The following is a 27,678-nucleotide window of genomic DNA, read 5'->3' as shown; positions in this document are numbered from 1 at the left end:
TGCATACTAAGATTCAGTCGAGGAATGTTTTCACTCCTTTAAGTATTCAATTCATGCCTTGTCACTAATTATGAAGATTGAAAACAGATACCTTAAGCTCCTGGCATTTATCCAGTTCAGCCATTCATTTTGAAGCACTGAGCAGTGTGGGTTCTGGTAGTGTGCTCCAATTACCATCAAAATCCCAAGGTATAGTAGAGCTGTTTAATGTTAACATTAGTCACACATTGAAAAAGCAGTGTTTTCTTATTATCTGCCTTAAAACTACAAATGTATCAAATCTTCACAGCCAATTTTATATCTTAACAGTAAAATGATTTATAGCGTCCTAAATGTTACATCTTGTAATTTAATATTACAGTTTGGTTTTAAAAATGTTTGATCATAATCTTTCTAACTTTATATATGTCAGTATAGTGTTTGCCTCACATGCATACACAATTAGGCAAGTTATATCTATTTTTGTCTTTTATTAGTGAGTTTTACTTTGCATTAATTACTCTTAATGTTATAAATTGCACAAATAGAAAAAAAATTATAACACCTTGTATTATTAAATTGACTTTATTCTCATCTTTGTGAATATGTATTTTGAAAAATAATATGACTTGTCATGCATTAATAAATATAAACTTGCTAATAAATTGTTTACAAAGATATTAGTAGGTATTCTAAGACCTCCAGGTGAGGAGCATTCCTAGAATAAGACAAAGTTGTTTATTGTTATTTGATACTGCTGGCTCCTACTTCTTATGATACCTTTTCAATTTTCAAGTTCATTGTTACATTTTAATTGATTTTTCTCTTTCTGTAACTTGCAGTGGCCAAAACTTGGGAAAAGATTAGCTTTGAACAAAGTGAGTATTTCTGAAAACTGTAGATATAAACAATTGAAACCATTGTTTCATAGCTCTTTTTTTTTTTTTTTTTTTTAGAATAAAATGAATTCAATGCATTTTCAGATACCTTGAAGCGATTTTAAAGTAGTAACACATTTGTTTTTCAGATACAAGTATAGTCAAAGGCAAGTTTTATATAATTCAGACAAATTCTGTGACAAGAACATTCTAATGCCATTGAGTTGTAACAATGTTATACCAGTTATACCAGTGTTTATATGAGTAGGAAACAAGAACAGTTTTGTGGCCTGGGACTAACTTGGAAGATGGTGGGAGTTACTTACAGTCTTCCCAAAGCGCATTGGGCTCCGCCCATGAATTTTGGCAATGATTCTTTATGGTTACTTAAGCTGTTTCTCCTCAACATCCTGAATTATAAAATGGGGCAAATTTTACTTCATGATTAGTGCAACAGCTTTCATTTAATATAGTTTATTTAAAAGAAAAAAATTTAATGATTATATAATTCCAAATAAATGCTTAATAACTACAAAATATCAATGTAAAGCTCACAAAATTCAGAAGAGGTGGTTAAAAAAATATTGAAAAACTTCATTATCTTGTTAGTTATGCATGTTCTGTTTTTTAGTTGAAACAGTGGAGCTGCTTTGGGCTTTTTCAAGATCTTCTAAGACTTTATTGTTAAAATTGAATCAGAAATATTGCAGAACGGATAAGAAAGATTAAGGGAAAAAAAATGATGTAAAGCAGTAGAAACTCCTCCAAAATTATTCTTTATGTATCTGTATGTACAAACATTTTATTTGTGTTAAAGACGTGCATGTAAATTACATTGCTCTCCGTTTAGGTGATGAATTACAGACTAAAGTTTGCAGATAGCAAGACAGTTGAATCCAAATGTCATCTTCAGCTGAGAGCTGAGAGTCTGTATGCTCGGTTCAGCTTCATACAAGTGCTCTAAGTTCATTAGAGTTAGCTTGATTGAACTTCTTTGTTTTTCTATGTCAGTCACTGTGGTAAAGCAGTTGTAGGACTTGGGCTCCTTGGCTGGGGCACTGCATTCACTGTAGGGATTTTGCCTCTGCTGAAGCTCAAAATTGTTCGCCATGATAGCCAAGGAATGTGTGGGGCTTCCATGACAATCTGTTGTTGCAGTGCATTTTCTTGGTTTTATTGAAGAATTTTTCTGTGGCAGTAAACCTTACTTAAATCTGTCCTGTTTCTTTGAGGAATCAAAGAATTGGTTAACTAAGTTATATATGTCACTTTTATGTATGTTTTCTGCTTCAGTTTTTAAAAAGCTTGGAGCTATTTGTTTAGAAATTGAGGGGAAGAAAAACAAGTGAATACAAAAAAAACCTTGAAGGAATATAAGCCTAATGTTATGTTGAAGTCAGTCACAAAAACTGATTGCAATGGCATACTACTGTTTTGTTTTTGTTTTTTTTTTTTCTACCAACTTGTAAAATTTTCATTATGTTTTCTTTTTATTCATACTCTTATTAAAAATACTCATCGTAACATCTTGAGTGTATTGTAATTCTCAGGCCATATGTATGTGTATGTATTTATAGAGAGGAAAAAAAAAAAAAAGGATGGTTCCTAAATGATGCCAGTCATATTGCTTAAGCATACACATAACCTTAAGAGTTCCACAAAAGACTTTTTTTCTTGGTATTACAGTCATCAAAACCCCAGCTGTTACATTGGCATCCTTGTTACTGCTCTTCTCCTTCAGTGAAGAGATGCTTGTTCTCTTTTTGGCAGGGCCATCACAAGAGCCATACCTGTTCCATTTTGATTTATTTGATTGTTCAGAGTTTGCAGTTCTTCACTTGTATCTAAGATCTTGTGGAAATAATTATGATATTGAGGCTTGAAGAATGTTACTGATACTTTGCAGTAGCCTGAGTCTCATGGTCAGACCCCTATTTATTATCTTTTTCCTTTTTCCCATGCTACTGTTTAAGTGATGGTATACAATTATTATTATGTGCATATGTATACAGTGAAAGCCAAAGCATTAGTAAAGAGAAATCTGTTTCTTCTGTGATTAGCTTATTTTATAATTCTGATGAGGTTTTTAGAGAAGCAAACAAGAAATACCCAGCACTGAGTCATCAGAGACATTCTTTCAGGATGTGGTTAATACCACTTTCGTAGTAAGGATAGTGTCAGAGACTGACAGATCCTCTGCTTGAATTTGTTTACTTCATTTGCATTTCACACATGAAAGATTTGTTCAAATGGCCTGAGGATAAGGAAGATCTTCTGTGCTTGACTTTGATTTATACTAACATAAAACAGATCCCACGTGTTACCCCACACTGCATTTGTACTTAGGGCTAGTATGTCCTGATTGGAAGGGTCACTGATTAAATTGCTTAAGGTTTTATGTTGCTTGTTCAGATTCCCAAAATGAGTAACACTGGGCAGGTTTATAGTGGCATAAACTGGATCCAGATGAAGGGAACTGCTTGTGATTCTGGAACTTGATTAAATCCCAAACCCTGGCAGCAGCAAGGAGGAACCTCCACTGTCCAGCGTCTTCCAGTGTGGAAACCACAGCTGGGTGTCTGCTAAGTTAAATGTCAGCCGCTGCAGATCAAATGCACTGCTGCGGTCCCAACCAAACCACTTTACCATTTGTCATTACTGGAAAAAATGTATTTGTAATGTAACTTCACTATGAAATCTAACAGGATTTCTTACTCTGCAAGCGAGCAGTCCAGCCTAGACGTAGTGTCTAGTTCTGTCTGCATGGAGAAAGTAGGTAACCACTGAAGATAGTATTTTAAGGTGTAGGAATGCATACACTGTTCAGGAATAAGAATATAATCTAAAATTGAAAGCAGATGAAAATTCATGTATCTTGTAGCTATCATTTATATATATAGGTAGGTGCCCAAAATAAAATAAACCACACAAAAATATGCAAGGAAAAGCATAATAATATGGTGACTGAGAAGCTGTATTTAAAAAACAAAGCAAAACATTTTATCAAGAAATGTGCATGCAATCACTTTTACGTTACTGTGAGTTAATTATTGCGTGTTGCTTTCTACCACGTAAGTAAGTCATACAAGTTATGTTCACTGTAAGTGAGCAGAATGATCTGTGATCTCACCTAACACAATGATGTTTTTTGGTTGTGGCTATCTTTTAACAAGTTTCATTAAAAAAAAAAAAAAAAAAAAAAAAAAGCCACTGATGAGCATGCAAAGCCAATTTTCTTTTAGTCTTGGCTACAGTGCTATCTTTATTGGAGCTAACCTGTAGGGACCCTTCTCACCCCAGCTCATGCTTTCCCCTGAATTAATGCACCTACCTCAGCTGTGATCTTTGTCTTTCTCACTAAGGATACCCTTGACAGTATTATAGATTCCCTGAGAGGATCTCTATATAGTTCACATGATATGTATTTGGAATTCAGAGTAGACTTGCCTGTTGTAATTGTGTGTTTTGTGCACTGTTAAAACTATGGCCATTTTGACTATCCTTGCTCCCATCTTAAAGTCCAGTCCAAAGATCCATAGTTTGTACAGCAGTAAAATGCTGATCCACAATACAGGCTGAGGCCTTGATTGTTCATGACTGAATAAAAACAAATAGCAAATACAGAGGTGAGATATTCCATACTGTACGAATAAATAGCAACAAATTAAGTATAGAGCGATTGCAAGAAGAAATAGGAGCAGCATGTTTATACACTTCATATAAGTTGATTTTCTCTTTGACAGCCTTTTCCCATACTGTTAGTTATTACCTCTTATGATTATTTTAAAGTACTTTTTCTGGAAGAATTGTTTGGCCTGTTGTCTAGCTAGCTCCTCCTGAAACCGTGAGGACTGCATTCCATCAATGTTTTCTTCTTTTTTATTTTATTTATTTATTTTTTTTTTTGTGGGCTCTCTTAAGCTGCAGTTTCTGGACCAAGCAATTTATTTAAGAATTCCAGCTTTAATTTAAAAAGAAAATCAGCTGGATTCTGCTTCCATTGGCACGTATGAAAGATTGAAAATACTATCTCACTGTACCCTCTGGGCTCAGGAGCAAATTATAAGAAGTCAACATTCATTATATTAAAAAAATTTTTTCCTTTGAAATTGACCTCTGGTAGCTTAGTGCTAAGGGCTATCAGTATTAAGCTTCCATAAGAATTACTTAAATTTGAAATACCAAAACAGAATTTATTCTTGAGAAGTCATATTTCTGTGATCAAATGCATCAGCAATATTAATATGTAAAATGAAATAAGTGAAAAAAATACTGTTCTGTATAAACTTCTCACAATAGAGCCCACGTATAGACATGAAGTGTGAGACAATATAATTATACAGTAGTCTATGTATTATTGTTTATTATTTTTCTTTGCTATGTAGTAATCCAAAGCTACATTCCTAATTGTATATAAGTAGTAGAAACTATTTTCTTAAAAAAAATTTTTTTTTTTAATTCCTGAAGCAGACCATCAACGTGCTGCTCAAAGGTAGCAAGTGAATAAATGAAGTGCAGAAACAAATTTTAAATGACCAATTGGTTCAGATGAGTGCTGTGCCTGGTATGATTTATTAAATCAGTTTAAATGAAATGAGTCATATGAAACATTCCTTTTACTTATACATGGGAGGAAACATAAATGTGACAAATGTATGCAACTCTTAATAATAAAACATTAGCTGGCCTTTATATTGAAAATGCTGTAAAGGACTGGGTTTTTTGGTCCATTGAAAGACAAAAGAAAACTATATACATCTTACAATTAGATATTATCTATGGATGTTAAAGGACTTGGAAAACAAACCTCAAAACTGAAGTTATTGTTCCCTCAGAGTTGCAGGGTTAAAAAAAATTGCAAAATTTGCTGGAAGCTACAGTAATCCAGAAGGTGCAGGCAAGTTCCATACCATATAAATATTTATTTTCAGAAAGAGTGATTGCTGTGCTATTTCATGGTAACAGAAGTGTGTGAAAGTGACCACAGAATTTTTGCACAAAGAAGTGTCTCATACACGCAGAGCTTTGCATTGGTGCAGGGGGTGAGCCTTTTAAGAGCTGCAAGTCTCAAGAGACAGGCCAATGTGAGTAATTCAGCACTAGATATCTACTTCAAATAACATGACCAAACAGAAGTAGATGAACAACTTCAGGAATTCTTATGACATAGGTGATTAAAACAACCTTGTTATCTACAGGAAGGGCAGAATGACATGACAAAGAGCAAACGAAACAGGAGATTCCTATCATGTATTGAAGACAACTTCGTGACACAGATGATTATTAAACCAATAAGGGCAGGTGCTCTGCAGACCTGTTATTCACAGAAGTGGAAGAACTGGCAGCAGATGTGGAAGTCAGCAGCAGATTTAATTGTAGTGACTGTGGAGTTTAAAATTCTGAAAGAAAAATGAGTAAGGCAAATCAAATTACAAACCTGAACTTTAGGGCAGCAAATTTTGTCATGCTTCAGAATCTTCTGGGCTGAATCCTATAGGGGTCTGCAGTGGAGGACTAAAGGATCTGGAGTCTCTGTTTGACCTAAAGGGACAACATAATTAGAGTTACAGTGGATCACATCGGTGTACAGAAAGTTACACATGTATGGTGGAATACCAGCACAGATGAATAAGAGGCTCTTGACTGAACATTAGTAAAATGAGAAAACACATTATGTGGAAGATGAGATGGGCTTCCTGGATGCATCCTACAGGGTCTACACTACATCACTACAGGGGTGTTACCCAGATTTATAGACTTTCTAGGTTCCTGAGCCTACCAGCAGAAGCTGGGTGTCAGGTATTACTCTCTACAGGTTTGGACAGAACTAGGAAGTTCTTAAGTCAATTAAACATACCTAACATAATGGGACCAAGTAGGCTGTATCTGAGGGGGCTGAGAATGTTGCCCAATGTCTGTGTGAGGCTGCTCTCATCCTTGAAAGGTTGTGGTGATCAAGGAAAACATCTGATGACTGGAGAAAGGCAAAAGCCAAAGCTGTCTTCAAGAAGGATCCAGGTAACTTGGGACTGGTCAACCTCAGAAAGTTTCTTAGCAAGCTACTGAGCAAAACCTTTCAGAAGCCATTTCTAAAGACATTAAGGAAAACACAGTGAATATGTGCAATCAGCATTGATTTAATGAGGGCAAACCATGACTGACCAGTCTAAGTGTCTTTTCTGAAGGATGATGAATGGGAATGGAAGTTGTTTAACTTGATTTTAGAAAGACTTCCAACACTTTTTCCTGTATTATTATTGTGTGGTGGTGAATGGGGTTAAATCCAGCTGGTAACTGGTCACAAGTAGTGTTCTCCAGGGGTTGTTACTTGTCCTGTTCAGTATCTTTACTGATGACATGTATGAGGGAATTGAGCGCACTCATTAAGTTTGCACGTGATGCCAAGTTGGCAGGAAGTGCTGATCTGCCTGCAATTAGGAGGGATCTGGATAGCTGAGGCCAAAGGGGTGAAGTTCAACAAGACCAAGTGTGGGGTCTTGCACTACGGCTACAACAACACAAGGCAACGCTACAGACTTGGAACAGAGTGGCTGGAAGACTGTGTAGAGGAAATGGACCAGGGGGTTTTGATCGACAATTGGCTGAACGTGAGCCAGCAGCGTTCCCAGGTGGCCAAGAAGGCTGATGGTATTCTGGCTTGTATTCTGCCAGCAGGACTAAGGGAATGATCATCTCTATGTACAAAGCACTGGTGAGGCTGCACCTCAAGAACTGTGTGCAGTTTTGGATCCTTCACTACAAGAAAGACATTGAGACCCTGAAGTATGTTCAGAAAAGGGCAATAAAGCTGGTGAGGAGTCTAGAGCACAGGTCTTATGAGGACTGGCTTAGGGAGCTGGGAATATGTCCTCTGGAGAAAAGGAGGCTCGGGGGAGACCTCATCACTCTCTACAGCTCCCTGGAGGGAGGTAGTGGTGAGGTGGTGGTTGGCATCTTCTCCCATGTAACTACTGATAGGTCTGGAGAGAATGGCCTCAAGTTGCGCCAAGGAGATTCAGTTGGGATGTTAGGAAAAAAGTCTTCTCCTGAAGAGTGGTCAGGCACTGGAACAGGCTGCCAGGAGGAGGGGGTGGAGTCACAGTCCATGGAGGTGTTTAAGAAACATTTAGATTTTGTACTGAGGGGTGTGGTTTAGTGGGAGATATTGGTAATAGGTGGACAATTGGACTGGATGATCTTGGAGGTCTTTTTCAATGTTAGTGATTCTGTGATCTTACAGCCAGATTTGTGCGATACAGACTGCAAAGGTTGACTGAACCACAAGGATCTTAAGGTTGTGGTCATAGAATCATAGAATTGCTCAGGTTGGAAAAGACCTTAAAGATCATCAAGTCCAACCACAACCTAACCAAACTACGCTAACTCTAACAACCCTCTGCTGAATCATGTCCCTGAGCACCAGATCCGAACGGTTTTTAAACATGTTCAAGGATGGTGACTCAACCACCTCCCTTGGGAGTCTATGGAATAGACTTAACAAACCTTTCTGTAAAGAAGTTCTTTCTGATATCCAACCTTAACTTACCCTGGCTTTTTCCCCTCATCCTATCAGTGGTAAGAAGTCCAGCTGGGGGCCAGTGAATATTGGTATCCCTCAAGAACTGCAGCTAGAGTATGTGCTGTTCTAACATCTATAATAATGACCTAGAAAATTAGGTGGACTGCACTCTCATGAAGATTGCAAAAGAACATTTACAGACAGGGAAAATGAGCTGACAGAAGCTCAACAAAGGCAAATGTTAAATCTTGGCATCTGGGGTGGAATAATGTAGCATGCAGCAGTACAGGCTTGGTGCCAGCAGGACAGGCAGCATCTTTGCAGAAAAGGTCATGGGAGTCCTACTAAAGAAAGTTGTGCAAAGAAAGCCAACTGTATTCAGCTTTGCATGAGCAAGAAAGTAGTAGGTTGAGGGGAGTAATTTTTCCTTTCTACTAAACACTTTTAAGACTGCACGTGAAGTACTGTGTCCAGTTTGAGCACCCCGTGGCAGAAAATACATTGATGTAGTGAAGTAAATTCAAAGACAAGCTGCTGAGATGATATTTAAAGTAGTTTTTATCCCTAAGAATATAAGGCTTTGTGGAGATCTTGCTGCTGTCTTTGGCTACTTAATGGGAGAGTATAGAGTAGATGGAACTGTATTCTCAGCGTGCATGGCAATAAAGCACAATACAAGGGGCTCAAGCTGGAATGTGAGAAACTTTGGTCAGAAAAAAAAATAAGATTATGGTAGCAATCAAATATTGGACAAGATTTCCCAGTGTGGTTGGAGTCTGTACCTTTAAAGGTAAATCTGTCTGAACAAGTAACTTTATCTCATTGATTCCTGATTTGTGCAGAGCTCAAAAGTGAAACGAGTGCAAAAGAAATATTTGTAATATTCATAAGTATTTTAAACTTAATATCTCCTTTATTTCTTGAATATGTACTTTGGTTCTATTTCTGAGAAACTAAATAGGAACTCAGAAATGCAGAATTATTGGTGTGTTTCTAGCAAAAATGAGGAAAAGTGCATAGGAAAACTCCTGTCAGTAGCTCCTGAGCTTGAACGCCATTGTCCAAAAAAAAAAAACACTTCATTATTTATTATTCTTAAAATAAATAGAAGCAAGACCAACCTCACAGTGCTATGTTTGTGGATATTTCTTGTGGGTTTTTTGTTTCTTTGTTTCTTTTTTTTGTATACACTTGTTAAAAGAAAGCAATTGCTAAAAGCTTTTTGTATGACAAATATTTTTTTGTTATATGAAAGCATTGTTCAGTGGAAACCATGTTCTGCATTTTCATTAAAAGAATTCATGCCTTTTTGGAAGCAGAGTCAGAGCCTTAATATTGCTTTGTCATTTAAATATAATACTTAAAAACAAAACAAAAAAAAAAAACAAAAAACAACCACATGAAATAAAACAAAAAAACTTGAAAACTTGAAAATTAACCTTGATTAATCTCAAAGTAAGCCTGCAGTAAGATTCATAGTTGTTAATATTTGTAGCAGTAGGCATATTCTACTCCTAGTCAAAATTTATGAATATCTAAGGATATAAATAAAGTCCCAGTGGTAATTAAGACTGATTTGGTTTTTAGAGGTTTTTGGTTTGTTTATTTTTCTTTATGTTTTAAATCCATTGAGTGAGAGATGTGCTCTCATCTGGACAAAATATTCTAATGCTGTTTGTTTGCCAGGAGTTCTGAGATCTGATGATATAACAAACACAAACTAAAGGTTTATATGACTACGAAGAGCAAACAGCTTTCTGTAAGATTTATACAAATATCTTTTTAACTGCAGCAGTTATAGTGTACCTTGTCTTCAGCCATTCATACCTTTATGCAGATTAAATGGATATTCTTCTGATGTACCCGAAGTACATGAACAAAGACGTATACTTACATTATGTCAGTAAAGGTGTATAAGCTGTATGTATGCCAACTAAGATAAGCAAGTATTAATGGAACTTCACTGATAATTCTTCATACTAAAGTGATGGAGGTGTAAATTTTTATACATTGTTAAGTGCAATATCAACAGCATCCTGATAAACCTTACGGGGCTTTACTATTAAATTGTCAAAATTCTAGTCAGAGATAAGTGATAGATGTGTGTTGTTGTTGCTTTCTACTTAGAGATGGACCGAAGGAGGTGACCCTTCTGTGAGTTTCATTGTAAGGCTTTGCTGTAAGACAGGATCAGACTATAGCTATAATTTTACTTCCCATTAGCTGTTTGTTGGAAATCAGTTGGGAAGATGGCCTATTCACAAGTTTCTTTATAAAAGGGCCTAATATTTTGCATGTTTGCTTGACAGCGTATGCTTTGCTTCACATGAAAATAATGGCATGGTGGAGAGGAAATAAATACTTTGAAGCCCGTGAAACTTAGTTGCAGTATGAGTGAAGGAAATTCTTAGAATATTCTCTCTGTGGGGTGAATATAGTTTAAGCATAGATAAGACATAGTCTTATAAATATGCATATTAAAAGACTAACATTAAGCAGCAAGTAATAATTATTTTTTACCTTGTTCTTCAGTATTCTGCAATATAGAGTTTACATTTGTAATTGATTGACCTCCAAGCACGGCAGCCAGGGCTGGTGTACCTGGGAATCCTCTAATAACTTCCTGTAAAGTGGTTATTTCACAAATATGAAAAGTGATTTATTGACTCAGCTACTTTGCTGTAATCATCTACCGAGTTTGTTGGTGGGAGGATTTAAGCTTGGCAGGTGATTTTCTTATCATGCTAAGTCTGTTACATTCTGTGTGAACTTCTCAGACTTTCGCAAGAAGCAATATGAAGTTCTTTTGCTGGGCAATTTCAGTGACAAATGCAAAAATCCTGTTATACAAATTCAGGATAGTTATCTTTGAGTTACACTGAGAGGTGGATTTAGCTGGTTCTGACATGGATGTAATCTGAGGAATGGAAAGGTTTTTCTGGATCAGAGAGAATTATGTTGCCAGAGCAGGTGGTGAATAAGTTCAGAGTCTGTCCCACATGGGAAATTTAGATTAAAGTTTGTTTATTCCATTGACCTATGAGGATTTACCCTTAGACTTCGCATAGAACGTATGATGATTTTTACTGATCTTTAAGAAAAGACTCAGATGCAGCACAAGAGATGCTGGATCAAGCTTTGTGTTTCTCATTTTGCTCAGGCTTGGGAGTAAACTGTTCATAGAATTTAAAGGCTCTGAAGAATACCAGCTCTGGTCTACTACTTACAAATCAGCAAACTAATTGTTAATTGCTAAATAATATAAATGAAATTACCATGAGCAAGTATTATGAAGATTTGACATCATTTTTTAATTATTTATTTTTTTTCTTAATAATTTACATTAGGACTTCTGTCCTAACTACTGTAACATTTGCATTGGGAAAATTATTATTATTATTTTTTTAAATATTTTTTCCAATTCATCTCCTCAGTAGCTCCTCAGATCTTTTCTAGTATAGCAGCCAAGCGTGTTTAGCTTTAGCTTATGAAATATTTTTCAGTGACAACGTAATATTTGTTAACAGCCTTAAATTACTTCAGAGCTTTTCTCCTAATTTTTCAAGCCTGAGTTGATATGAATAGCCATTTCTTTGTGCATTACAAAGTTTGTATATGAGATTTAAATGTGCGGATTTTGAGGTTTTTGATGTACAATTTGTACGTTAATACAAAGCAGTTCTTCAGAAACTACAGATATTCCTCTTTTTTTAAAAACATTTTGTCCCTCCACATAAAGGAAAGGGATATTTCACTTCATATATATCAGATCAAAATTTTCCGATAAAGTATTTCTTTCATATGCATATTTGTGCATTTCAAATTGTATGAAATTTAAGACTGCTTTGACTATGTCTATTAATTTTTTTCTCACTTTTTTATTTCTGTGAAGTAAAGCTGATCTTGTTTTAAGGAAAGAAGAAATGAAGGTTAAAAAGGTTTTTTTTTTTTTTTAAAAAAAAAGAAAAACAAAACAAAACAAAAAAAAAAAAAACACAAACAACAGTCTTATCCAGCTTGGTGAAATCTATCTTGCCATTTAAATGAGTTATCTTATGAATTCTTTATTCAGTACACTTGTTTATTTGTTTTTGTATTTGCAAGTTGTTTGTAGATGTCTCCTTAGATTATTGATTTTTGGAAAAGAGCAACTATAAGAATACTTTAGCTATTCTACTGGTAATATTTTGCTTATTTATTATATAGATTGTACCCATTTAATATCAATATTGTATGAATATCATATCTTTGAGGTAGGAAAGGGCAGTTATGAATGAAGAGCAAAAAACCACAAATGTCTATTTCCAAGGAAGGAAGGCAATAGATATTTTCCAAATACAAGGATACTATCTCGAATCTTGACCAATTTTTTTATTTATTGACCTTATTCTTCCCTTCCAGATGGTTCTTAAAATGATAGGAGGGGGAAAAAATAAAGAAGAAATAAAAAGATTTTATAGTTTGTACTGACAGCAAAGTTATAGTAAGAGAAGGCAGCAATGTTTATGACTCAATATGCATTTTTGGAGTGGGTCTCAATATTTCACTGGAAACTGCTTTGTGTACAGCACCTGAAAGCCAAATCAGAAATTTAATTATCAACATACAGACTATAGAAGCTACATTTAGAAATAAATAAAGTAAGTCTTGGCAAAGTATGCTCTAGAGGATTAGGTTTCTCTAGTAAAATGTCCTTACTGTCATTCAAGAAAATTGATTTCTTGATTGTTTTCCTAGTTATTGACCTTTCTAAGATAATATAAAAGGAAAAAAAAAATTAGACTGATCACTGTATTGATGATAATTATTTACACAGCAGAATACAAAACCAAAACTGGAAAACAAAATTTTTTAGGAGTTAATATAATGTCATCTTCTGTTACTCCAAAGGGAAAACACATCCCCACTGGACTTTGTGTTCACATTTAGAAGGCCATAGAATATATTTCTTCTAACATGTTTTCTCTCATTACTCAAGACGTACTTAATAAAATAAAACATTGTTCTGGACCATTTTCCAGTTGGGAAATGATTTAAAAAAAAAAAAGAAAAACAAAAACAACAAAAAGCAACAGTGTATGACAGATGTTTGATGAAGTTTTGAAGGAAGCTTAGTGTATGAACAGAATGGTTTTCTTGTGTCTAAATTATCTCCAGCATTAAGAGCTTTTTGTTGTACCTTTGCAATGCATCCTTATCTATGTTCTCTCTTTTTAAAAACTGCTTTCATTGGATCTTCAGAAACTTTTAGAGATACTTTTTTTTTTTCCTTACCATTTTAAAATACACCTTTACATGATGATCATTACTCTTCAATTGTGGCTGTTTTATTAAAGCACCAGTCAGAAAAACAATGGCAAGTTCAGCCTGTAATCTTACATGTATATATGGGTCCCTCATGTCCTTACGTGATTGCTTATGTGATTTTGTTTATAGATCTGCCCAACTTATGCAGTTTTTTGGGCGTATTCAGATTCTGTATACATCTGAGATGTATATATAAATGGCCTTATATATATATGCAATATATATATAATATATAATATATATATATTATAATATATATTATTATTATTATTATTATTATTATTATTATTATTATTATTATTATTATTATTATTATTATTATATAATTATAATATATATTATAATATATATAATAATATATATATAAATGGAAAAAGGAGAATGGAAAGGATTCCCACTGTTTATACTTCCCATACACATCCCCTCATCAGAACTAATCCACTGAGGTGACCTTGGAAAAAGGGAAATGTTTTGGGCTGATGTGTGTTTCAGCTGTCATTTCTCTGTGATGTTGTACGGAATGTGATTGCTTGTTCAAAGCAGTGTCTGAAAGCATGATATGTTCATAACATTGTTGGGAGTAGATCTTTTTAGTATGTATCCTAAAGAAATGTTGCTGACATGTTGATTCTCTTTTCTTTCAGCAGTGTTTTAAAATGATTGATGAAAGATGCTGTGTAAGGAATATAGGAGGGAAAATGTTTAGATCCACTTAATAATCTCAAATACTTGTTTTTTCCTCAAATGATGAAAAGGAATAAATTACTTTTGTTTGAAAAGAATAATGGTAGAAACTAGCATCAGAAAAATCACAGAAGCTTATAGGCAAGGCAAAATCATAGAATTACCAATGCCTTACATTATTTATTACAAGCAATGATATTTCAGGAAAGTATACATATTTTTAAAGAATTTTAATACTCTGGGCAATTTTACTCCTTTCTTGCAAAAGCAGGGCAGGTTAGATAGCCTAGAGTCATAAATCTGTCTGTTGAGATCATTTTAGGATGTCATATGGTTCATTTATCTTTGTACAACAGTAAAGTAAGTTTACATGTTCTGTTTCAAGTGAAGATCTATGTTTTTGCTTTGAATTTTCAAATTAGATGTGCTTGGAACCAAACAAAATATTTGCATATGTGGGAAACAACTTCAAAGATTTATGAAAGTTGTAAGAGATGTTTGTGCTTACTCTATGGATCTGGTGATAGCAAATCTTGCTCTGCAAGTACATTGAATAACACCTACAGAAGCATGTTAGAATTCTTAAAGTATTTTTATACCCTAAAAGGAACTGGCAAGTATCCTTGAATCGCATACACTAGTAAACCCGTGAAAAGTAGGTTATGTTTTGTCCTGGTAGTGTGAAGTTGTATTTCTTCATATTCATATACTATAAATCATCCAAACATCACACCTCAATACTAAGTAGGCAAAGACAGCTATACTCCTATAGCTCTAGGGGATTAAGTGTGTACCTCAAGACCTTTCTGTCCTCCAGAGATCCCTAAGATACTGCTGCCTCCATTAGCCCTGTAATATCAACTGCAGCCTCAGACAGGCTGAACGAAGGGTGGCAGAAAGGCTTTTTTTAGTCTTCTCCAAGATCCGGTTTATAAAATTTAGACAAACTTAGGTAATAAATACTTTATTATCCAGTGGCTGTTAATTAAACTTAACTAAATAAAAAACCTTAAGATAAAATTCAATTACTGGCATTTCTCTATAGCATTGAAAGTAGATCACATCTAAAAACATTTATAATTTACAAAGATTAAATAAAAACAGTTGTAGTTAATGTTGCTGCACATACCTTGCATCATGTATTTGTTTCTTCCTCATCACATTGGCGTAATGTCCATGCTGTCAAGATGGCAGTCAGGGTTTTACTCTACGTTCATTCACACTTGATCAAAAGCTTTTCACAGTGAAGTTAGCAAGAGATCTTGGTGGCATTTCACATTTTGTTGTAGGATGGCTTTTGTTACTTTTGTTGTATGCATTCTATAGATACATGCACTTTAAAATTGTGTCTGAGACAAAGAAATCTGTAGAATAATACCACTGAGTGATAAAGTTGAGATCACTGAGATCAGACAAACAGCAGATTTAGGTAACTTATTTATGTACTTTTGTATTTGAACAAGAAGATAGGCGGGTACATGCAGGAAACAGCAATAAGTGTTCATACTGTCTATTTTAAAAATTACTAGCATGTGTACTGCATAATGTTGGGATGTTTGATTCTGAAGAATTTACACAGGCTGAAAGATTTTGGTTGGATTGCTAATTGTACTTTTAAGTCTCAATTCTCTAAACCCATTTCTTTGTTGATGCAAAGAAGGCATTCAGGTGAGTAGAGGTTTTTTTTTTGTTGTTTTTTGTTTTTTTCCCTGTGGAGGTAGGCTGCATTTTTAGTTTATGATTTTTGTATTGAGAGCATGCATACATTTGGTCTCTACTAAAGCACTGATCATCATGAGCACAGGTTCTGGTTTCTGAAGAACAAATGTAAGGTGGATCTTAAGGTTATACGAATCATTGTATGTATTAGCATTAATTGCCACAGAGTTCTGGTCACTTCAAAACTTTCAAGATATGACAGAAACCCAAAGAACAGCAGGAGAAAAAGATCATCTGCCTTTCAGTTTAAGCAAGAAAGCAGCAGACTGTACGTGGGACAGGCTAGCAGAGTTGGTTGCCCTCACTAGCAGTGAGCAGAGCTCACTGGACTTACTGCAGTATGTCTAGGTCTCTCTTGTGCTAGGTAGCTCAGAAGTGGATAGAACACTCTGGATGAATCTCACCAGAGCTGTGTAGAGGAAAAATGTTGCCTCCTGTGATTTGCTGGCCATGCTTTTCCATCCTAGGATGCATATTCTGCCTACTATCTAGGTCATTGATGAAGATTTTACACAGGGCCTTAACAACTAATCTAATCCTGTCTCTTCTAGTTTAAAATCATTCCTTCTTGCCCCATCACAATCAGAGCATGTCTGCACAGGAAGAATGCAGAGCTGTTTGAGTGAGTCTGGAGAAGGGCCATGAAGAGAGGGCTGGAGCACCTCTCTTGCAAAGACAGACTTGTGGGAGTTTGGTTTGTATAACTTGGAAAAGACTCAAGGGAGACCTCATTGATGTCTCTCAGTATTTTAAGGGCCTTTCAAGCAGGAGGGAGACAAACTTTTTACGTGGTTTGATAGTGACAAGACAAGGGGGAATGGTTTTAACTAAAAGAGGGGAGATTTAGGTTAGATGTTATGAAAAAATTCTTTGCTGAGGGTGGTGATGCACTGGCACAGGCTGCACAGAGAAGCTGTGGATGCCCCATCCCTGAAGGCATTAAAGGCTAGCTTGGATGGAGCCCTGGACAGCCTGATCCAATGGGTGGCAGCCCTGCTCACAGCATGGGATTGGTCTGGGTGATATTTAATGTCCCTTCCAACCTAAGCCATTCTGTGATTCTATGCAAAAAGTTGTTCTCTCTCTTGTTTATAAGCTCCCTTTAAGTAGTGGAAAGCCACAGTGAGATCTCCCTAGAGTGTTCTCTTCTCCAGGCTGAACAAACCCAGCTCCTTCAGCCTGTTTTTGTGAGAGAGGTGCTTCAGCCCTCTGATCATTTCGTGGCCCTTCTCTAGATCTGCTTCCAGAGCTCCACGTCTTTCTTGTGCTGGAAGCTCCAGACCTGGGTGCCATACTCTAACTGAGGCCTCATGATGGCAGAAGAGGACAATCACCTCTTTTGATGCAGTCCAGGTTACTGTTGACCTTCTGGCTGCAAGAGCAGACTGCTGGCTCATGTCCTGCTTTTCATCCACCAGGATCCCTCACGTCTTTTTCAGCAGGGCTGCTCTCAATGAGTTCTCCCCCTCAGTTCTCATATTGAGAATGCCAAGACCCAAGCGCAGCACCTTGCACTTCGTTTTGTTGAACCTCATTAGATTTGCATGGCTTAACTTCCTAAGCTTGTTCAGGTCCCTTTGCATGGTATACCTTCCTTCTGTGTCATAACAGGGAGTGCCAAAGTCCCAGAGGATTTCACATTTTCTGATTTCTATGTGGAATGCAAACAGGTTACAGGGTACTTTCCTTGGATCTGCTGTTTGTACTGTATAGAAATAGTTATGTCATGCTGGTGCTTGTTCCCTTATTAAGCTAATTTTGTTTTCATGCTGAGTAAACACTGCTGAAAAGAGTTAAGTGGCTTATCAGTTAATTTATTTTCACTACTTCTTGAACTTTACAGATTATATATTATGGCATAAGTATTTAGCAAATGTTGATTACATCTAAACCTCAGTGATATGTGTTGTTGTGTTTTTGTGGGTTTTTTTAAAGCTGTTACACACATTCTTAGTAAGTAGATTTTCTGCGCGCATGTGTATATATATATATATATATCTATATATCTATATATATATCTATATGTATTATTTTTTTCTGTGTTAGATATTCTTTCTCCCCAGCCAGTGTGGGAAAAAGCTGTAGCACTAAAAGCCCGATTTCTTTCTGCTCTTGCACATGCAGTCTATTTGCTCAGTTGGATTCCAGCTATGTATAGAAAGAACAGCACGCTAGGGAATGCGTGCACCTAACAGAGACCTGAAAGCTTCCATCCTTGCACTTTGATAATGGCAAATGATCTTAATGATCTTATGCTGCTTCATCTCAGGAAAGAATTAGTGAAAAGAAAAAAAAAAAAAAAAAACAACAAACACCATCTTGCTCACTTTGTGCATAATTGATAATACCTCTCATTATTTTAAAATGCTGTTTTTATATTGTACTTGCTTGATATAGAAGACAGTGCTGAACTTTGCTGCTTTCCTTAATCTGCCATAAGCTTTTCTGTTGACACAGTAGGAGTATGAGTTAACGGCTTGCTCAGATCAGAAATGTGTTGCAGTTTACAAAGATTAGCTCCATGTGTTCTGCACTGTCCACAAAGCTTTGGGCTGTTCCTGCCGTAAGCCTGCTGCAATTATTGGGGACACATAAGGGATGGCACCACCAGCAGCTCAAGTAAAGGCTTTGATTCCACACTCTTCTCCGATATTTGGTCAGATGGTGTACTACATCATATTTCATTTTGTTTTAATAGCAAGTATTAAATGAATAAGAGTGTTTGTTCCATCCTGGTAATAATAAACACTATGCAATGACAGGTGTGACTAAATATATTTCAAATAACCATTCTTGAACCAGCATTTTTAGCACTTTAATTTGATTCCTCGAATTTGTTTCCTAAAGGTTCTTATCAGTCACTCTCAGGCCTGATATAGCTAGCCTTTCCTTAGCAAGTACAGTACAGAAAGTATTTCTGTTAATCAGTGTAATTTTTTTTTTATTTTTTATTTTTTTCTTTTTTTACTATGACCACATTTTGTAAATGTTTCAGGTTTCTGGAGGATCATCTAGGGTCATTCTATTACCAGACATGATTATTATGTGTTGTGTAATTGGATGTGTAATTCTATACTGTAATTTTCTAGAGAACAATTGTGAAAATATTAATAGCAACAAAAAGCAGATGGTTGGTTGATACTATAATATTCAAGGATTATCCAAAAGCTGTAGCAGGACAGAGGACATCTGTAGGAATGCAGAGCATTCGGAAGTTTCTAAGGGATACTATATATTGATGATTTGAAGTAAAGCAATTGATTTCTGAAATCACTTAATGATCATTTTATTTCTGGATAAAAAAAAAAAGCAATTGGTAAAGCTCAGTCATATCTGTAGTTGAAATGAAGACTTTTAATTATAATAATATCAATACTCTTAGAGTATGTAGAAAAGTAGTAGGATGAGGAAGGCAAGCTTGAGAACTGGGAGCAATAAGCAATGTTATTAGTGCTACAGTATTGTGGTATTAATATATACTATTGGATTAGTATAATCAATAACTTTACTACATTTGATGTTAGAAGTTGTGGAGCATATTTTCATCAGGTAAATCCCAGACTTCAGCCTTGAAAACCCACAGGAACTACCCTTATGTTCATAAACAAATACGCTCTCGTGTCTAGTGCTGTCACTCTGAGTAGCATAAGAGTTCTGCACTTGATTTAAATGAGTGTAGTTCCAGTAACTGCTGTGTTTTATTTTGCTACAGTACAAGAACATTAACACATTTTTTCTCTTTTTGAAGACTTCTTTCCACTGCTAAATCACTTGTTAATAAATAGATTTTCAAAAGCCACTTTTTGTTCATTGTACTGAACTACAGAAGCAAGAGCAGGATAGTTTAAAGATTTTTTAAAGAAACATATTTCAGGCCCTTGTCATGCATTTGATGCACAGCATTCTTTGGAATATAGAAGGCAGCAGGCATCTAGATAACTGAGGCAGGGGCCTTTGACCCTCACTTGGGGCTAGTTGCTTTTGCCTTCCCCATAGCTTAAGCCAGTGCACAGCTGTTAGGCAGCTTGCTGTCACTGCTGGTCTTCTGCCCTGATGGTGTTGCAGGGACATAGAAGTTGGCAGAGGTTCATCTACACTTCTCCTCTGAGAATTAAAGTGGGCAGATGTTTTGCCTAATCCATGCTTTCAAGCAGGTTTTATCCTGTGATGCTTGACGTCTCATTTTTTCAACTTAGAAGACAGTAGTAATGTCCATTTTCATTCAGAGAACATTTCTTTTTAAAATAGTGTTTTTAATTCATTTTCACCTGCGCAGTGCTGGGGGCCGTCTCCTAGCAGTGTGTAAGGAGTGGGCATGCAGAGGACAGCATGGGGACTTCTTGTACTCCCATCACCACCTACTGCTCTGGACAGACAGGAATGTAGCAGCTAGCAGTGGTCATTTAAAAGCAAGTACTTACTGGTTACTTGTGGTGCTGATGAGAGGTCTGAGAATAACACAGACCTCTTTCAGAAAGCAGACTGTTAATATTTCACTTTGTAGTCGTTATGAGATTTGCATACTTCATGGGAAAAAAACCTGTCTTTAATGCAGTGACTTCTCTAACATACACTAGGTCTGAAATGACTGTTTAAAATTTAATTTTCTAAGATGCTATCTGGTGTCTTGTAAGTGAGGCTTGCTGTAAATTGCAGATGCTTCTGCATGCTACTGTTGTAGGAACAGTTCCAGCATATTTGATTTGTGGTAGAGCAGCAATTATTAATAACTCTTCCGAATGGCTGGTATGTGTTGCATTGCATAATGTCCTGGTTTTAGCTGGCACAGAGTTGATTTTTTTTTTTTTTTTTTTTTAAATTATTATTATTAATAGTGTTTGGTATGATGCTGTGTTTTGGCTTTAGGAGAAAAACAATGTTGATAACACTCAATGTGTTAGCTGTTGCTGAGCGGTGCTGTACAGAGACATCTGAGTTTATCACCTCCTCACACTGTCCTGCTGGTGAGGAGTTAAAGAACCACAAGGAGCTGAGAGGAGATAGAACGAGAATCTATGACCTAACCTGGCCAAAGGGAGGGATGTAGAAGGACTGAGGATATTAGTTGGGGGGTGATAATGCAGAAGCAATTGCACGCTTGTTTTGTAAATATAAGAGGGCTACTCTGAAAGTAATGCTTCTTGGAATGTTTCTGTGGATGTGAGCACAGTGAGAGGTGGGTAGCATGTTTCAGCAGTGGTGACAGCAACGTGAAAGGCAAGCCACAATCTGGATGGCCATGTGCAACGGTTGTACCATGAAAAGAACTTCTTGATCTGCTCATCCACACATAATGGTTGATTATGATCAGGGAGCTGAATATCGACTTCAGTGCATTGGAAACAATGGTTACAGTGTTGGAGTATTGCAAAGTTTGCATCAGGTGGGTCCCAAAACTGCTGACTCAGGAAGAAGAAGAACATGGTAAGCAAGTTTGTCTGGACCTATTGAACCAATACAAGGCTGAAGATGGCAGTTTCCAGAATTCCATACTTAATGGTGATGTGGTGTCCCCGCTACATGCCAGAGTAAAAACTGCAGTCCGTGGAGTGGTGTCATGTGAATTCCACATCGAAAAAGAAGTTCAACATGTAGTCCTCATTGGGTAAAGTGATTTGCACAGTGTTGTGTGATAGAAAATGGGTGATCCTTCTGAATTTCCTGGAATGCAGACAAACTATCAATTCTGATCACTGCTTTGAGATGCTAGCTAGTCTGAAAGCTAAACTTCCATAGTCAGACCAAAGAAGAGGACAAGCTTTATCCTGCAACACGATAACACCAGGCCCAGTACAAGTTTGAAGACCATGAACACATTGCCAACTTTGGCTGGACTGTCCTGACACCCCCTGTGTAGTCCAGATTTGATGCCTTCTGACTTCCACCTTTCTGGGCCAATGTATGACAGAGTGTATGGGCAGAATTTTCCTAGCAACAGTGCTTTCTTAACGTCTGTGAAACTGTGAGTCATCTTTGCCGGTGCAATTTTTGAGAGAGTAGCATGCAGGCTTTTGTTCATTACTAGTGAAAATGCATGCCTAATGGTTGTCACTGTGTTGAAAAATAATGTTTTGTAGCTGAGAATTTTTTTCTACGAAATAGCATTAATTTACCTTTTCTATCAGTTATAATTTCCATGGAAATAAATAAGGAGGCATTACTTTTGGAGCAACCTACTTATAGTGCATTATTATCACTACTGTTATTATTTTTCTTTTCTCTTTCTTTTCTTTGTAAATAGTTCTTATCTAAACACATAAGTTCTACTTTGTTGGTGTTTTTTCAGGTTGTCTCCTCAATCTCACTAGGAGGGTGGAATCAGCAAATTCAACAAAGTCAGCAAAGTGCTGAGATTCCTGCTGTGTTAAACCCTAAAGCTTGCTGATACTGATACATTTAGGAAATGATAAGTAATGCAGTAAATGTTCTGTAGTTCACAAAGTGAAAATTTCCTACAACTGCCTTTTTTTCAATAGCATTTTCACCAATGGAAATTTCTAGCTTTAAGATAAATAAATAAAAAAGCTTGTTTAAAGAAATATAATTTCATAATCATAAGGCAACATAATTGGACTTTTGAATGAACAACAACAAAAAAGTATGTGACACTAACATGGGAATAGGCACAAACCCTGCCCAATCCTTGAATGCAGTGGACAATGGAAAAGGAATGAGAAGAATTCACTATTGAAATATTCATGGTTCATGCTGTGGTAAAAGGCTAGAAAATTGAGCTGGTGCAGAAGCAATGGATTTTTGTTTTTGTTTTGTTTTGGGTTGTTTTTTTTTTTTTTTTTTTTTTTTTGCATCTGTTTGTTATCTAACTGCTTCTGTTTTTGGTTTTTTTTTTTTCTTGCTAAAGATTTTAACTGTATACTTGTGAAGGCATTTCATGCTTATAGATTATTAATAGCTTTTATGATGAAAAGGTTTAAGGGTTAATATCACATACTTTTTACTTCATCTGAAAGACATTTTTTTAGTAAAATGTCCTCTCTCTCAGTTCCTTGAAATCTGACTCTTTTTTTTGTTTGCTTGCAGCTACAGAGGCAGTAGGTTTGATTTGGCAAGTTGCTTGGAAAAGGAGTGGAGAAGTGTCCTGTAACCACTGAACAGTAAGTACCTGTTTTACCTGCTATTTTAGCTGCCGAAGTAAGTAGGATATGCAGATGGATTGGTATGAAACTTTTATAATACTAAGAAGAATATAAATATGATGCTGTCATTTCATTCTCTGCATCTTGCACACATTTAAGTCTAGCTATTTTGAAACTGAAATACATTTCAAAAAGGCCAGCAGATCTGTTTGATTGTATTTAGGAATTGGATTGTATGCAACATTGAAGTATACAGAGTAAATTATTGAAAGCTGAAAGTGAGAAGTAAGTTAAGTGGCATTCTGTTAAATTGATTTAGATACTAAGTAGTTTTAAATATTCAGCATAGAAAGTCTCTCGAATTAGAAGAAGCAGTTTGGATGTGCACATACAACTCTGCCCTTGGAAAGTAGGAACTAATTGAATAAAGATTTGCCTGTCATCTATACTTTCATGCTACTAAAAATGTCACTCTGGTTTGTACTGTAAATGACTGTCAGCTTTATTTGCAGTGTGCTTCTCTGTTAATTTAAGTGTTTTTTACATCATGTCAGATTTTTCATAGTACAGGTGTTAACTGCTTTCTGTTTCTTCCCAAGAGAAAATATCTGCAAAAGAAAGTGATGTATAATAATGAATCTTACTGGTTAGACCTGGTAACATGATGTGAGAAATTAAAGTAAAACATAAATAGCTGTGAAGCTTGAACTCATAAATGTTTAGACATATTTGCATTTGTATTAAGCACTAAAGCTGTTGCTAGAGATCAGTCGCATAAAAAAAATCATTAAATTCTGCACCCAGAATACAATACTTCTAAAATTGTTGCTACTTCAGCAAATTAGTTTAAAAACTGAATTTATGCTTTTTCTTAGAAATGAAAGTATGAAAGCATCTGAGACAGAAGATCAGAATGATAGGTTGTTGGAGATATATTAGCTTAGGAATTACGGACATTGCCTTAGTATGTTGTAATGCCATTTGTTTATATGTGTGTGTGCAGAGAAGGAGAATGCATTAGTATGTCCTTGATTTTGGGATAGACAGCAGGCTTAGAAAGCAAAGGAACAATGTTGCTTTTTATTGGAGTAGCTAGAAGGAGTGGGAATGCTTTTTTTTGTGAGGATGTAACCAGGATGTGGATTGGAAGGGGACAAACCAATCTGCTGCTCATTGCTGCCAGATGAACGCCTCCCAGCTGTTTTCCTCTTTCCTTTGAGGTACCAAATCTGATACTTACTCATATCCTTGGGGAAGCAGCTCAGCACAATAACCAGAGAAAAACTAACCCAGCCAAAAAGCAGAGTGGTTTATTGTCCGCTAAGTGGGCTAGATTGAAGTGAGATGACAGAGAATTAGAAAGCCAGAGGAAGTGGACTGCATATTTCAGTAACCGCTGGAGCTATGCTGGAGGAAATAATCTGTCTTGCCAACCCACAACCTTCCTCCATCTGTTCAGCTTAGAATCAATACCTTTTTTCTCTGAGGGACTGTACACCTCTTGCCTGCCATTTCACTGGGCTTTGGGTGGAAGCAAATGTGAACTGCTGAATAATTAATATTGCCTTGATAGAAAACAAGGAAGGAACAGAGGAATTGAGGATGAATTGACACATCACACAAATTAGATGGGTTGTATGTTGATAATGGATGATTGGATTTTTGAAATAAATATTACAAATTTTAGGAACAACTGTAATAATATAGGCCATCTCCTGTGACTGGTAGCTGTACTGCTGGAGAAGTTACCTGAAAACAAAATGCCTTGTGGATATAATTGCACTAAAGTTTTAAAAATCAGTGCCAAGGTTGGTTCGGTAGACTGTAGTCATTGAAATGTGAGAATGATACAAGTGAAAACAAAGCTTTTAATAAAACATTGGAAAGAATGGAAAAGAATATATGACTTCTAAGTGCTCCAACTAAATTTTTGGATTAAGATTACTAATGACCTTATTCTTAGAAGCAGAGATGCTGATCTTAGTTTAGCAGTACAAATCCTGCCTAGTCCAGCTGGATCAGGAGACTTGCTTCCTAATGATTTTTCTACACATTTGAACTAACCATTTCATTATTAAAGGTCTTGAGAGAAGAGATGGAAAAGAATCCCCATGTTGTTGGTTTCTAGAATGTTTTCTCCTCTATTTTCAGAAAGAATTTTTTTTTTTTTTTTTTTTTCAGAACAGAAACAGAACACATTTGAATGTGCATGTGTCAGGGGTAAAGCAAGATTACTTTGACACTGACTGTTCAGGACAGTGTCTATGAGAAGGTTTGTGATTTTTGATAGTGTTAAGACAGAGGAGGAAAAAAAATAAGAAAATATGAGAAAAGATAAATGCTTTGTTTTGATGGTCTGTATGTATATGCAGAGTGGGAGTATATTGACACTACTACCATGTAACTGTCACTCTGCTTATTTAAGAACTTGTTATTCTGCGTAGTTTCTGGTTGGTATTATTTTGGCATGAACATTTTTGATACATTGGATTTTCTGTTTGCATGTAGAAATGGAGTTACAACTGCCTCATAAAATGTTTCCTTTCTATTGTTTATTTTGGCACATACCAAAGGATTGATGCCTTGTGAGCTCTATCTTAACACTGGCATATGTAGTCTGCTCCTCTGGGGTCCCATATTCTCTCTTCTTGGTGAAAATGCAGTACAAATTAATTTCAGCCCACATAAATAAAAGTAGTGAAGGATAAAAGGTTGAAAATAATAACAATGGTAAACCTACAAGATTTTTTTGTTTAGCTGTATAGTATCTCTTTGGCAAAAGTTACAAATTGACAGAATTGGATTAGTTCTCTCTCACATATGACAAAAAGCTAAAAGGCACATGCAAACCAAATAGAATATATGCTATAAAAAAGCATGTCTAGAAAACATGCAGATCTAATATTATTGAGATGGATCAGTACTTTGCATCTATTTTTATTGAATAGCTAAAGTGAATGAATTTCTGCTTTGAATAGCAAGTTCAAGTGATTTACTACCCACATGTACATTTAGTTAATGTTATAGTATGTACAGTATATATCTATCCTTTAACAACTGAGAACTTTTAAAAGGACGTTTATGTAACAAATGCCCTCATTCATGCATTAAAACTCCCGTATCCTTGTAGTAGGCCAAGTTTCTCAGGCATTTGTTTATTTAAACAAACATGCTGAAATAAACAGGGTTGAACTCTGTCATGCGATAATGCATTGATATGTTCTTGACCTTTTTGACATAGGCAGATGTCACTGATTGGCAACATCTTTGGTATAACGCAGATACGTTCAAACAAGGTTTGGTAAAATGAGCTCATGTGTATTGCTGCAGTGTTATTGTTCTGAGCACAGTATGGATATCCATTTCTGGTTTCCTGAGTGTGTTATGCAGCCCAAGCTGACTGCTTTGCTGTCAGAGCTCAAGAGCTGCTGTTCACAAGTAGTAAGTAACTGCTCTTAAATGTATTCTGCATTTTCAGACGGAAAAACTCACAGAAATGTAAACAACCAGGAAGCAGATAACTGGTTAACATCTTGAGTTTCTGTTCACTTTTTTCCCCTCCTTTCTTTTTTGTTATTCATTTCAACCATTTCTTGTAATTTTAGACAGTAAATAGAAATTTGGATTTTGAATGATAAGACCTCAAAATAACCAAGTAAGACATATTTTAATAAGTGAAAGCCTGGATTTTGTACTAACAAACACAATTAACTTATGAAAACATATGCAGAAGCTAACACTGAAGATTGATGAATAAATCTCATTTAAATCCTTTTCCCAAATGGAATCCAAGAGTAATGTTTAAAATGTAATCTGATACTGAACTCCTTTTTATTATTTCATCTCCATCGATTGAATTAACTGTGCAAAAGAATATCTGTATTCATAAGAGGTTGTAGGAAGTTTTAGGTAAATTGTTATGAAGGCTAATGTAATGCTTACATTATAAATTTGTAATATAAAACTTAAAACTTAACATTTTCTAAACTATGTATCTTATAATAGGCTCTCTAGAAAGAAAAAAAGATATTAGACTCTTAGGAAAAGTTGAATGGATGATTGTCGTTCTATGCTCTCTATTTTTAAGTAAAACATTGTAAAATGTAGGTTGCTCTGAAAGTAATGCCTCCTATTTATTTCCACAGAAACTACGATAAAAAAAAGCACAGAAACTTTATCTGATAGTGCTAATTCTCAGCTCTAAGACACTATTTTTCAAAATAATTACCACCAAAGTATGCATTTTCACCAGCAATGAACAAGAGCCTATATGTTACAATCATAAAAATCTGCACTAGCAGAGGCGATCCACTGTTACTGCCACCGGTTCTGAAACGTGCTCACCCCCTTCACTGTGCTCACATCCACTCTTCAATCTCCACATACATTCAGTAAGTATCAATGAATGTCAGTGGGGGCAATTTTTTCCACATGAAGGCATCCGGTGATACACCTTTTCTTCATACACATTTCCAAGTCAGACATCATTCCGTTC

The 27,678-nt window shown here is 35.8% G+C and overlaps 1 protein-coding gene across 5 annotated transcripts in view; it reads left to right on the top strand.

Moving 5' to 3' along the window:
* CDH18 (cadherin 18) overlaps positions 1 to 27,678 on the top strand; it is a 441,257-nt gene that overhangs the window by 239,174 nt on the left and 174,405 nt on the right. For 4 of the 5 annotated variants that reach the window (XM_048939479.1, XM_048939476.1, XM_048939477.1 and 1 more), the window contains exon 2: positions 23,128 to 23,201. The gene's annotated coding sequence lies outside the window, so the exon portion shown is untranslated. Of the gene's footprint in view, positions 1 to 821; positions 858 to 23,127; positions 23,202 to 27,678 lie in introns of all 5 variants that reach the window. The other variant, XM_048939478.1, reaches the window with a different exon arrangement.

This window comes from Lagopus muta, chromosome 3, assembly GCF_023343835.1.
Source record: "Lagopus muta isolate bLagMut1 chromosome 3, bLagMut1 primary, whole genome shotgun sequence".
Classification (NCBI taxonomy): domain Eukaryota; kingdom Metazoa; phylum Chordata; class Aves; order Galliformes; family Phasianidae; genus Lagopus; species Lagopus muta.
Note: the sequence above shows the minus strand (reverse complement) of the source record. Positions and strands in the feature narration are given on the sequence as shown.